Here is a 12,845-nt window from a genome sequence, read left to right as displayed (position 1 = left end):
TGTGTAAGCGAGCTCTAGCTGCCTTATGTATGTCATAACCAAGCCAATCATTTTTACAGCATTTGTTTTACGATGGCTTCAAGTCTGATGGCACTGAAGTCATCGGTAGCTACAGTGTTACCACACAGCACTCACTCTTGCCGCCAACTTCACGTTGTAGTGATACTTGCAGTAACGCAGAACGTTTCACGACCGCGACTCTGAAGGAGGGTAGCGCTGGAGAACACGCTGAGGTTACACAAAATTTAAGCACCTGCGAATGTAGAAGATTAAACAGCTGTCGCCGTAGCTCAGTTGTGGAGCTTCCGGACGCAAACTTCCGTGGTCGTGGGTTCGTATACCACCGTTGGCATGTTGCTGTTTTTTGTTCTGCTTTCTAGTCAGTTATCATCCGCTATGCTTTCCTTTGTGTAAGGGGCTGACATTCTAATCTATGGCATGCGAAAGCCCCTTAATTTTACTCCCCTATGCGTGCACATGCGCGCGTAACACTGATAACGTCTTCTAGGGTACTATGTGACGGAACTCGCATTGGGGGAACCGCACTTCCCAGCTCCACTTTCCAATTGCAGTCATGGTACACCCCACACTTATCCAGGAAAAGGCACTCCTTTCTTTTCTGACAGTGCATACCGTAGTCAAATTCTTTCAGATACATATGAAATTAGCGCACTTATAACTCAGGGTTTTTTAATCGAGGTGAACAGTGCGGAAAGTATGAGATATGGGAAGAGGGGGATAACAAACATTACTTTTCAAAATATTACAAAATTAACCTCATTACATCGGTTCGGTATTTACGGACGTTTCGTTAATTTAGGTTGATAAAAACATTAAGTCCTACGGTTGTCTGCTGGAAAATGAAACAGTTTTCTAGATCAGAAATTTTGTGAAATGTGGTTTCATTTTAATTACATATCGTCGAATGGAATCCCTGTCGCAAGAGAGCCTAAACCTTGCATGGAGTGTGCAACGTAAAATCGTGTGGTATCTATAAAAAGTTTTAAATCCTGTAATAATCTTCATAGGAAAATAAAGGAAACTAGCTCCAAATGAAGGTCTGTCAGTTATACTGTATAATCAATTAAATGGCGCGACGTCTGTACAGGTTCGAAGGAGAGGGGGTGGCTACCGGTCTTTCTGTGTTGAAATTCAAGGGGAATTTGTGAGTTGTGGCCAGGGCTCATTGACAAAGGGCCATCTGTTCTGCCTTCGTTGTTGCAATCACTGTTTCGGTGGCTGGACGAGAGGTGTACCGATGCCCCCATTTTGATACCATCTATCGGCCTCAGCAACCAAGGTCGCTAACAGAATTTTATATCAAGTGGCTAATAATGCTCGCTATTTTTTATAAAATAAGAGTGCTATAATTTACAGTACACGAATTATGTGATATGCTTTTCCCGATACTTTTGTTTGAAACTTTAGTGTGCTTGGTCCGCTTTAGTTTATGGGGCTCGAGTTCTCAAAGCGACTCAGGCTATGAAAGACGCTGTAGTGGAGGACTGCGAAAAATTCGACTTCCTGTGGTTTCTTAACGTGCACTAACAGGTCACAGCTCACGCCATTTCACCTTCATCAAAACGAGGTAAGTACCCAGGATTCCATCCCGCATCTTAGTTGTCTTGTGTGTGCTAAGACCCCAACATTCTTCAATACAATGAAAAGATTTCAATGCATACTGAAATTTAGGCCAGGCATGAGCGAGGCAGCGGACAAAGGCCTTTCATCAGTAAAACTCGCTTGCGGGCTACTTAGTGCTACCATTCTCTGAACATTCCCAGTGTGGACGTCTTTTTTTGCGCTCTGTATGTATGGGATGAACTATGTAGCGGCAGCAACACCATGGCGACAGCTGTCCAGAAAAATTTCTTTGGGTAACGAAAACATCGAGAGGAGTGCACGAGCGCAGATAAAGGGACACAATAGAGTGCCTAAAACGCACTTCACGTGAACGTCTTTTTAACGTTCTTGAATATTTAGAAAGCGATTTCTTGCTAAGAAGAGAAAAAGGAAAACGCTGAAATTTGATGAAGTAAGAGAAATGAAAATTGACTCCACCAATGCCAATCCTGGCTTTGCAAAGGTTTCGTACATTTTTTTTCCCCGGTCAATGCCATCCTCTTTATGGTCCTCGGGCACAAATGTAGCCGCTCTGTAGGATCCTGGATGCACGAGATAGAGGCACACAATGCGCCATTGTTCCTGTTGCGGACGCTCCCTCCACCATAGGCACGCATGCTCCACCATATGCGCACACACACACACACACACACACACACACACACACACACACACACACACACACACACACACACACACACACACACACACACACACACACACACACACACACACACACACACACACACACACACACACACACACACACACACACGCACGCACACACACACACACACACGCACGCACACACACACACACGCACACACACACACACACACACACACACGCACGCACACACACACACACACACACACACACACACACACACACACACACACACACACACACACACACACGCACGCACACACACACACACACACGCACGCACACACACACACACACACGCACGCACACACACACACACGCACACACACACACACACACACACACACACACACACACACACACACACACACACACACACACACACACACACACACACACACACACACACACACACACACACACACACACACACACACGCACGCACACACACACACACACACGCACGCACACACGCACGCACGCACACACACACACACACACACACACACACACACACACACACACACACACACACACACACACGCACACACACACACACACACACACGCACACACACACACACGCACACACACACACACACACACACACACACACACACACACACACACACACACACACACACACACACACACACACACACACACACACACACACACACACACACACACACACACACACACACACACACACACACACACACACACACACACACACACACACACACACACACACACACACACACACACACACACACACACACACACACACACACACACACACACACACACACACACACACGCACGCACACACACACACACACACGCACGCACACACACACACACGCACACACACACACACACACACACACACGCACACACACACACACACACACACACACACACACACACACACACACACACACACACACACACACACACACACACACACACACACACACACACACACACACACACACACACACACACACACACACACACACACACACACACACACACACGCACGCACACACACACACACACACGCACGCACACACACACACACGCACACACACACACACACACACACACACGCGCGCGCGCACAAATAAGTACGAGAAACTTTGTTGTGGACATATGCACTATTGCTACTGCATGACTAAAGCCCGATGCCAACCAATAGTTCCAGTCGCGTCACAAGACGTCAAAATAAAATTAGTTTTTGAATAAGGCAAAACGCGCGGTCTAACACGACGGTAACTAATTAAGATTATTCTGTTGGTTGTTGCTACAACATGAAAGAATAATGCAAGAGAGAAACTGCTGTTACAACTGCATGGTAAAGAAAATACCTGATGTTCCATTTGTGGGTACAGTATGCATTCTCTACATCGTAAAGAATACGGGCTTATGCTCTAACCACATGGTCATCGCCTGGTGCTTGCAGCTGGCTAGTCTCGCAGATATCGGGCTGCATTTAAGCCTACTTGCGTTCTCAAGTTTTTAGCGATAAACATATTACATTTGGTGGTGGCGCTGGGTGTGATCGAATCTCTCGCCCTGGAACTGCGCAGCTGCACGTTACCACTTCCTGCGATTTCAGAAGACGTCAACCACCAAGCCACACAAACATGCTCTACTGACATTTGTGTGGCACTCTCCCTCACGAGATCCCGCCATCTTCAGTGGCACCGGCGACCATGACTTTGAGGAGTCGTCACATCCTATGAGTGAGTAAGTGCTTATAACAAATAGGGTGCCGAAACGAAGTTCAATAACGTTGTTTTCTTTTTCACTGGCATAGCAAATCTGTATGACCGGGACCATGAAGCGGACATTCTACCTCAATGTGTTTTCAAAGCCAGCTTCTCCGAAGTTTCCGGCTGTCTGGCGATCAGGAAACACCGGAAACGGAAACCGCGCTGTGACGTTATCCAAGCTGTGCTCCGACAGTACATCATTCATCGACCTTAATTGTACTACTTAGCATCCTCAGACCAACGGCTCAGTTGAAAGTCTTCACCGCTCGCAGGGTGACTGCTCGCTATGCATGTACAGTCGCTTATCAATATGAAGGAAATCGCTCGAGCCGCAACCGAGACAAGGAGCAGCGCCACGTTACGGCATCACTTTCCGTGGCGAGGAAAACCTATTGGTAGCCTCCTTCTCTCTCTTTTCTCTGTTCCTGTAATAGCTGACACTCCCCTCTAGCTAGTAAGAGCCGCGTCCACAGGCTGCGAATGTGTCAGCGAAATCGTTTCCGCAGCTATGGTGGCTACCGCAGCAGTTGTGAGTAATTGAGAAGTGGTAGAGGTTACTGAGTGGTGTCAATCTATGGAGGGTGACGTAATGTAGTTGCAGAAAAAATAATTAGGCCAATAAGTGAATTAGGTATTTGATTACAACCAAAAAATGTAAAACGAAAGGCGAAAGTTGTATCATTAGCCAATGGCTTGGCGCCATATTTGAAAGCATCAAATACTTAAACAGTTAATTAAATTAGTCAATTAAGGTGACGTGAAGGACGTGACGTCACGCAACCTGAAGTAGAGCCGACAAAGGGCATAGGAAGGGATTGGCACGCAATTTGAAAGTACCGAAGACTAAAATTGGTAAACAGGAAGTGAACTAAGCAACTAGAAGCAACCAACAGCAGCATCCGTGCTTTCGCATTACTCCAATGCAGATTCTGCAGTGCTCTTTAATTTGTTCTATAAATCATCAGTCGGGTATATATGTAGGTTGTAAGAAAGTGACTGCGTTAACAAAATGTTTTGATTAACAGGAAAAAAATATGTGGTGAAGGCCAACATATAACCCGGTTATACCAATAAAAATTAAAAAGAAAGGGTATGCAATAAAGATAAACCAAAGTCCAGGCAATGTGTCGTGAAATGACATTAGCAGTTCGTTGAACAGCTGAAGGGGGATGGAAGCTGTCGCAAGAATGCATTTATATGATAAAAATATGCTATGCAAAGGTGCTGTCTTAAATATTAGCTTTCGCTAAAGAACGTTCAAATGCGTTCCGGAATGTTCACCATATCAGCTTGCGCACAGAGACGTCATTGTTAGCCAATACATGAGGCAACGATAGGCACACAAGATTATTATGATAGTGAAGAAAACACAGAAAAAAAGTCGGCGAGTTGGAGAGGGGGTGATGCTTGTAGCCCGGAAGAGTGTAGGAAGGCAATAAGGCAGTGCAATCATTATCTTCGCAGTTCCAAAATAGGCCGCTATGCAGATTGAAAGGCATACCGGTAGAAGCTCCCGCGATCACCTTCATATTGATTGCGGCTGTACGTCGGCTCTAATCACATGAACTGGGACCATGTTCTTCCGTACATTAGATGAGTTACAGTAGTGCATCAAAGCCTGCTACAGGTTTTTCTTCCTTATTGCATCTCTTCTATCGACATCCCTCCATCTCCATCGATATTGCGCTACCCTACCACCCTGACAAAACTGAGTGTACCCGTGTTTCACAAACTTACCAGTACGCTGAAGATTGCTACCAGACTTCCCGGTCCCTAAAGGCAGCTATGAAATGCCTCCAAAAATTCGGCAACAAAAAATTTCCACCTTGCCCGAATTTCACGCCTGGCTCTGTTGTGTGGCTATTGATACCTCCCAGTACACAGAGTCTCTCCAAGCAGTCTTGGCAGAGATCACGACCCCTATCGTGTCTTGAGGCGGACATTTCAAGTGAATTGCCTTGTCGTGTCTTTAACGCCGCCTAGCGATCTCCGTTGCCGCGGCCGCGAGGCTGAATGTGCAGCGCCTCAATCCTTAATATGACCCCACAATTTTGTCTGCTCTTATTTCGCCAGGATGGCTCCTCTTCTAACCGGGGGCCATTGTAAAGAAGACGGGGCTTCCGCTCGAGTCGCATGGTGATCGTTTGTGTATCATCCCTCTGTTGGCGACGTAATAACAGGCAGACATCAGGAAGGCGAACTGCAATGAGCCTTTATTTAGTGTTCAGGTTTATAAGCCAGGTCAGCCCGAATAGCGAGAGAAAACGGTAAGGGGCGCGCCTTGTGCTGAGCGGCACGAGTGACGCCGCTTAAACAGAGCTACGACTTATCGCAATGCGGTGTTCTTTTCCTCTTGAAACAAAAGTGATTTTTTTTTTCAAGTGATTTGCTTAAAGTTTCTGTCACCCAGCGGGATTTGATGGAAACCAGCTTTTGCCTCAAGATGGCTGAATACTTTCGCGCCAGAGAATTGTGCTTGAGTGTCCTCCCTCCACAACATGTCGTAATGCTCTCTCTTTATGCACTCGTTAATCCTTTGCGGATCTATGCAGATTCTTAGCTTCCCATCTTTCTTTTTGACAATTACTAACGGGCTCACCTAGTCCATCCGTTCATTAACCTGGGTTATGGTGCCAGCATCTTCCATTCGCTGAAGCTCTTCACGCAGTGGTTTCCGCAGTGCCAAGGGTAAACGTGGAGCGGCTTGCACGGCTGGGACAGCGCCTTCGCGGAGCACCATCTTGTACAGTCGTGAGCAAAAGGGGTATACAACACTCAGCCGCTGACACTGCTCATGAAAACTGCCTTGAAATGCCATCTAGCGACAGCGTCAGGGACAGCGATAGCGACACATGTATGTGGATAAAATGGTGCGCCATCACTATTGCCTCAATCTGAGAAAGCTGCTGCTAGATGAACTTGGAATGCAGTGTTCCGGCGCTCCGCCATCGACTGATTACTTTATACCACTTTTGCTCACGACTTTACTTGCGTTGCACGCAGACTGTGCCTTGAAAAATATCGCTGTATTCTTCTTTGAGCAGATTCTCGGAGCTGTTCATTGTCACCGAATCTTCTTTCCGGGAAACCAGCCCGAGCCGTCCACTTGCTTGAAGACCAAGCAGCGCCTGGCACCATTTCTTGACCACGAAAAGTTTCAAGTCACAGCATCGGTCCCCGACGGTGATTCGTTGGCTGATAACGCCCAAGGGCTTGATTGTGAGTCCACTGCAAGATCGTAGGATGGAACGGCTGTGCTTGAGCGCCGGCGCAGGCTTGATCTTTTTGTAGATACGTACAGAGTAGAACCGTAGGTTCGCATGAGATCACGTATCAACTTTCAGGAAAACAGCCGCATTGGCCTTAACGATCGGGTCCCACTTACTTCCCACGCAGTCCACGCATACATCTGTTAAAGTAAGAATCAACAAAAAAGCGAGAGGAGGTCGTGTAAAATAAATCACCAGGTTAAGTTCGTACCACGTGCTGAAGGCGTGGTGTATGACATAGAATTTTCTTGCGGAAGGAGGTATATAGGCCAAACAGGTAAATGTATCAACACCCGGCTACGCCAACATAAGGCATCTTTGAAAAATGCCCCATCTTCGAACCTTGCCCTGCACTACAGGGACTGCCCTTTAAATAATGATCAGAGATATCCTGATAAAAAACTATGCACACCTCTTTTTAACAACACTAATGTAATCTACAGGCATAAGGATCAACTAACCAGGGAGTTATCGGAAGCCTATCACATCCATAAAAAAGGGGATAGTTGCGTGAGCACGCCATCGGTGCTTCTGCATGACACTGAGATTGTATATTTGGATTCCCATGATTAGACTGATGCTTGTTTGGGAGCGCATGCGTCCTGGTTCATGAAGAAAAAAAGTGTATATTACCTGTGCTTTTTTCGAATAAACTTCAGTTGTTAGTCAGCGCTTGTCCGTTATTCTCCCTTCTCTGTTTGTCCCAAGTAGCCGCGCTGTTTTTTGATCTTTTAAAGTAATCATCGTCATCCCTGAGTTCAACTTGCGCTGCTTTTCTGCAGTATGCAGCGATGCGTATTCTTTCCTTTGCAGCCTCTAGAGTTCTTCCCATAGGCAGGGCAGTTGCGTGGCTTGTGATTTCTACCACACTTAGAGCACCGGTTTTACTTTGCAGCCTTCTTCCTACTTGTGTCACCTTCACAGGAACATGTTTTTCCTTCTGTGCCTACACGTCATCCTGAAGAGCTGCTGCTTCACCTGCTCCGCACATTTTTCCGCTTTAGCCGACGTGAGTTGATTATCATGGTAAACTTTCACTCTGAGATTGTTATGACTGATTCCGATTACTATATGGTCGCGGATCATAGAACCAGTTATTCCTTCAAAATTGCAGTGTCGTACCTGTTTTCTTACTTCTTATGAGACCTGATCGAAGGTTTCACCTGCCTCCTGCATTCTCGGGCAAAACAAGTATCGTTCGTACACTTCGTTTGTCCGGGTGCCCCAGTTGTTGTCGAACTTCATTATGACCGTCTTCTAGTCTTCTTCCCTTTCTTTTTCGTTGAAAGTAAAATTATTGAAGATATCGATAGCATCGCCACCAGCTAATGACAACAGCATTGGAGTCTTTGCAGCATCACTCAACGGCTTCTCATCTGGCTAGGGTAGAGATCAAGCTTCAGTGTAAATAGTTGCCAATTCTTTTAAACATTACCTGGTGATGTGAAGTGAGTCTGGCGGCTTCAAATGGTCAATCATTTCAGGCTGGCGTCGAAGCCTTCTGTAGGTTCCGGGCGTTGTCAAGCTGGGCGGTCACTTCTGACACAAGTATTGTCGTTCTGGTGGCAACGTAATAACAGGCCAACATCAGGAAGGCTAACTGCAATGAGCCTTTATTTCGTGGTCAGTTTTATAGGCCAGGTCAGCCCGACTGACCAGGGAAACCTGTAAGAGGTGCGGCTTGTGCCGAGCGGCACGAGTGACGCTGCTTGAACCGGGTGACAGCCTGGTGCTCACGCATGGCCGGTTTCGCAGATCTCGGGCTTACCCTTTACAAATAAACGGCCACTTTACGACATTAATTATCGTACTGTTTTCGTACGTATGTTCCGAACTGAGAAGTTCGCATTTATAAATGCTGACTGATCATAAAATCACAATTACAATTGGTCACAACCCCATCCTTCTAAGACACATTGTGTTTCACAGCGGACTTGCGTTTGTAAAGTTCATGTGTATGTTTTATCTAAGCACGCCCCGCAAAGGCTTTTGTTTCGTTCTTGGGTTTGCGAGCCCGATTAGTACGGTAGGGTGCAATGTGGCACGGCCACTCAACGGAAGCCCCTGTGTGCCACCATTTAGCGGCCGTGTTTATGGCATGGTATGGTAACAAAGGTACAAATGGAACAAAGGTGCAACTGCTACATGATAAACTTAAGATGAACAACACCATTTACGCGTGGGATCACGAACGACAAGAGCGTTGTGTGTACCAAACCCAGCCAGATAAGATAGGTCGACCTAAAGCTAATAAATCTTCTGGTCACAGTTCGCTATTGTCGACCAAATCAAGTGACGATTCCGATGATCATAACGATTCCTTGCAAATATAGCTCAGAATTATTATGCTAACGCCCGAAGTGTAGCAAACAAGACAACTGATTTGGAACATTTGCCAATTTTTGAGAACCCTGAACAATTACTAATAACCGAGACCTGGTTACATGAGGGAATTGGTAACGATAGCATTTTGCACCTGGCTACCACGTGTTTAGATGGGATAGAAATTCTAAAGGAGGGGGTGTGGCTATTGTCACGAAAAGCACAGTATCTGCAATCGATCTTAACTGCAGCCTTTCTGAAATGGTATGGTGCAAGGTTTCCTGAGGGAACGTTGTGCATTTAGTAGATGTTGTGTACCGGCCGCTTTCTACATTTCCTGAATTTTTGGATGAATTGCTTTTGTTCCTTAAGTCATGTAAATGAGAACACCAGACTAATAATGGCTGGCGACTTCAATTTCCCACACATTAATTGGGAAACTTTGTCAACAGGAAATGTAGAAATAAGCAGTGCAAATAAAATAATGGAAATTATGTTTACGCAAAACCTTAAGCAAATAGTAAAGGATTTTAAAAGGGTTACATCAATGTCGCAGTCATTGTCGGACTTGGTTTTCTTATCCAGTAAAGTGGCAGACCACACTATATCTGTCGAGCCGGGCTTATCTGACCACAAGACGATCTGTCTAAATGTGCTGTTGAACACTCCAGTCCGTAAAAAATCGCATGTTTTAATACGTGTCAAAGATTACAACCGTGCAGACGACACGTCTATCTTAGACGCCTTAGAAGAAAAACTAAATTAGTTTGCAAATGCATCACACCGCGAAAGTGTAGAGGAACTGTGGCAACGCTTCAAGGGCATACTAAGATATTGCATTGACAAATTAGTTCCTACTCGCTCAAAGAAATCGAAGCAGCTCAACCATTGGATAACTAGAGAGATCATTCAGTTAAGCGCAAGCTAAAAAGGCTACGAAAGAAGAAAAACAGACCGGCAGAACTTTCAAACACAAAACAGAAGCTCAAAACAGCGTTACTAGATACGAAGAAAACGTACTTCAATACAACACTGGCTCACTTCCTCAAAAGCTCACAGCAAAAGTTCTGGCGGTATTTTTTAGCCAGGAAGACCGCAATCGAACAGGTAATGAATGAGGATGATGAGGTGACTGATAAAAATGATATTACAAATATATATAATGATTTCTTCCAGTCGGTCTTTAGTAGAGATACAAATGACATTGAGAGTGGCAATACTACAATTTGCACGTTGCCATACTCGACACACGACATTCGCATCAATAGGGAGGGCATTTGTCAGCAGCTGCTGTCTTTGGACCCAAAGAAATCGTGCGGCCCTGATGAAATAGTGACGGAATTCTTTAAACGGTATGCTGAGTGGTTGTCCTATTACTTGAAAATTTTATTTGAAAAGTCACCGCGGGATTATTCTTTACCTAATGGCTGGCGCAGCGCAATAGTAGTTCCGGTTAATAAAGGCGGTAATCGACTTCTTGTAAAGAACTATAGAGCGGATTCGCTCACTTCCGTATGTTGCAAGGTTTTTGAACACATAATAGCTAAACACATCCTTCATTTTTTGGAAATTAACGACCTTTTGTGCCCATTCCAGCATGGTTTTCGGACTGGCCTTTCGACAGTGACGCAGTTGATTGAAACAGTGAACGATTTTGGCAAGGTTGTAGACGAATGTCAGCAGGTAGATGTGGTCTGTGTGGACTTCGCGAAGGCTTTTGATAAAGTTCCGCATCATAAACTTCTTTTTAAACTGCGCAGATTAGGAATCAGTGCAAATATAGTACTATGGATTCAGGCGTATCTAGATCACCGCTGTCAAGTTGTCAAGATAGAAAGCACAATATCAGATAAGCATGAAGTTCTGTCGGGGGTGCCACAGGGTTCCGTTTTAGGTCCGCTTTTGCTTTTGTTATATGTGTGATATTTCTGTTATCATTGAATCGCCTGTCAAAATGAAACTTTTTGCTGATGACTGCTTAATTTACTCTCCTATGGCTTCCCCGGATGATCAGATGAATATAAATAGGTGTCTTCAGTCGTTAAACTCGTGGTGCATGAAGTGGGGCATGAAAATAAATCACCAAAAATCTACTTACATGCATGTAACAAGGAAGCAGAATGTTATGCCGTTTCAATATAATATCAGTGAAAATTCTTTAGATGAGGTAAAGTGTTTTAGATACTTGGGAGTGACACTAAGACATAATCTGTGTTGGCGCACCCATATTGAAAATATCTATTTAAAAGCCTATCAGAAGCCTTGTTTCCTGCGGAGGAAGTTGCCGAATGCGACTACAGAAATTAAATTGATTGCGTACAAGACATTCGTGCGGCCAATCATAGAGTACGCAAGTGTAGTGTGGAGTCCACATCGAAAGGGTTTAAAACGAAAACTGGAAAGATTGCAAAGGATTTCGGCACATTTTATATGTTCCAAATACCGGCGCACTGACTCTGTCACAGAAATGCTAAAACAGCGTCAGTAAGAATCACTAGAAAGGGGAAGAACAAAGCAGAAATTGAAACTTTTTTTCTGATAATGAATGATAAAGTAAAAGTTAATAAACAACACTATGTTACACGTCCTCTGAAGCGTTGCCCACGAAAAAATCACAGTAAGGTATTGCAACCTATTCTTGCACGCACTGATGTATATCGCTACTCCTTTTTTCCCGATGCAGTAGAAATCTGGAACCAACTGCCAAGCGAAGTTGTGGACCAAACAGAAGTAGAAAATTTTCAGATAGGGGTTAACACGTTCCTGGAGCATTACAGAGCAAATCGATAATTCTGTTGTATAGAGTCTATTTTACCGAAGAGAATTGTACTTGTATTGTATGTGTTTTACTCCCTGTAATGACCCTCATATAGAGGGTTAACAGTATGAATAAATAAAAAATAAAAAAATGAAGCACAATATAGTAATTCACTGTAGGTACTGGGACGATATGACATGGTGATGTGCGGTATAGCGTGGTATGATATGGTAGGTGGGGCAAGGTATGATTATTGTTAGAGGACAAGTGATGAAGGTTAGGGACCCAGTGGGGAAGGAAGTAGTGTGGATGCTTTGCAGTATCGCCTGGCTCCTTTGCGGAGGCCCTTTAAATCAGTAACAGTACCTTACGTGGCGATACCAGGAGCGTTACATTTTGGTGGAGGTGCGGGGTTAGTAGGTTGGCTTTA

Source organism: Amblyomma maculatum, chromosome 9 (assembly GCF_055883805.1).
Source record: "Amblyomma maculatum isolate TAMU_Amacu chromosome 9, ASM5588380v1, whole genome shotgun sequence".
Classification (NCBI taxonomy): Eukaryota; Metazoa; Arthropoda; class Arachnida; order Ixodida; family Ixodidae; genus Amblyomma; species Amblyomma maculatum.
The sequence above is the reverse complement of the archived record's forward strand: the minus strand, read 5'-3'. Positions refer to the sequence as shown.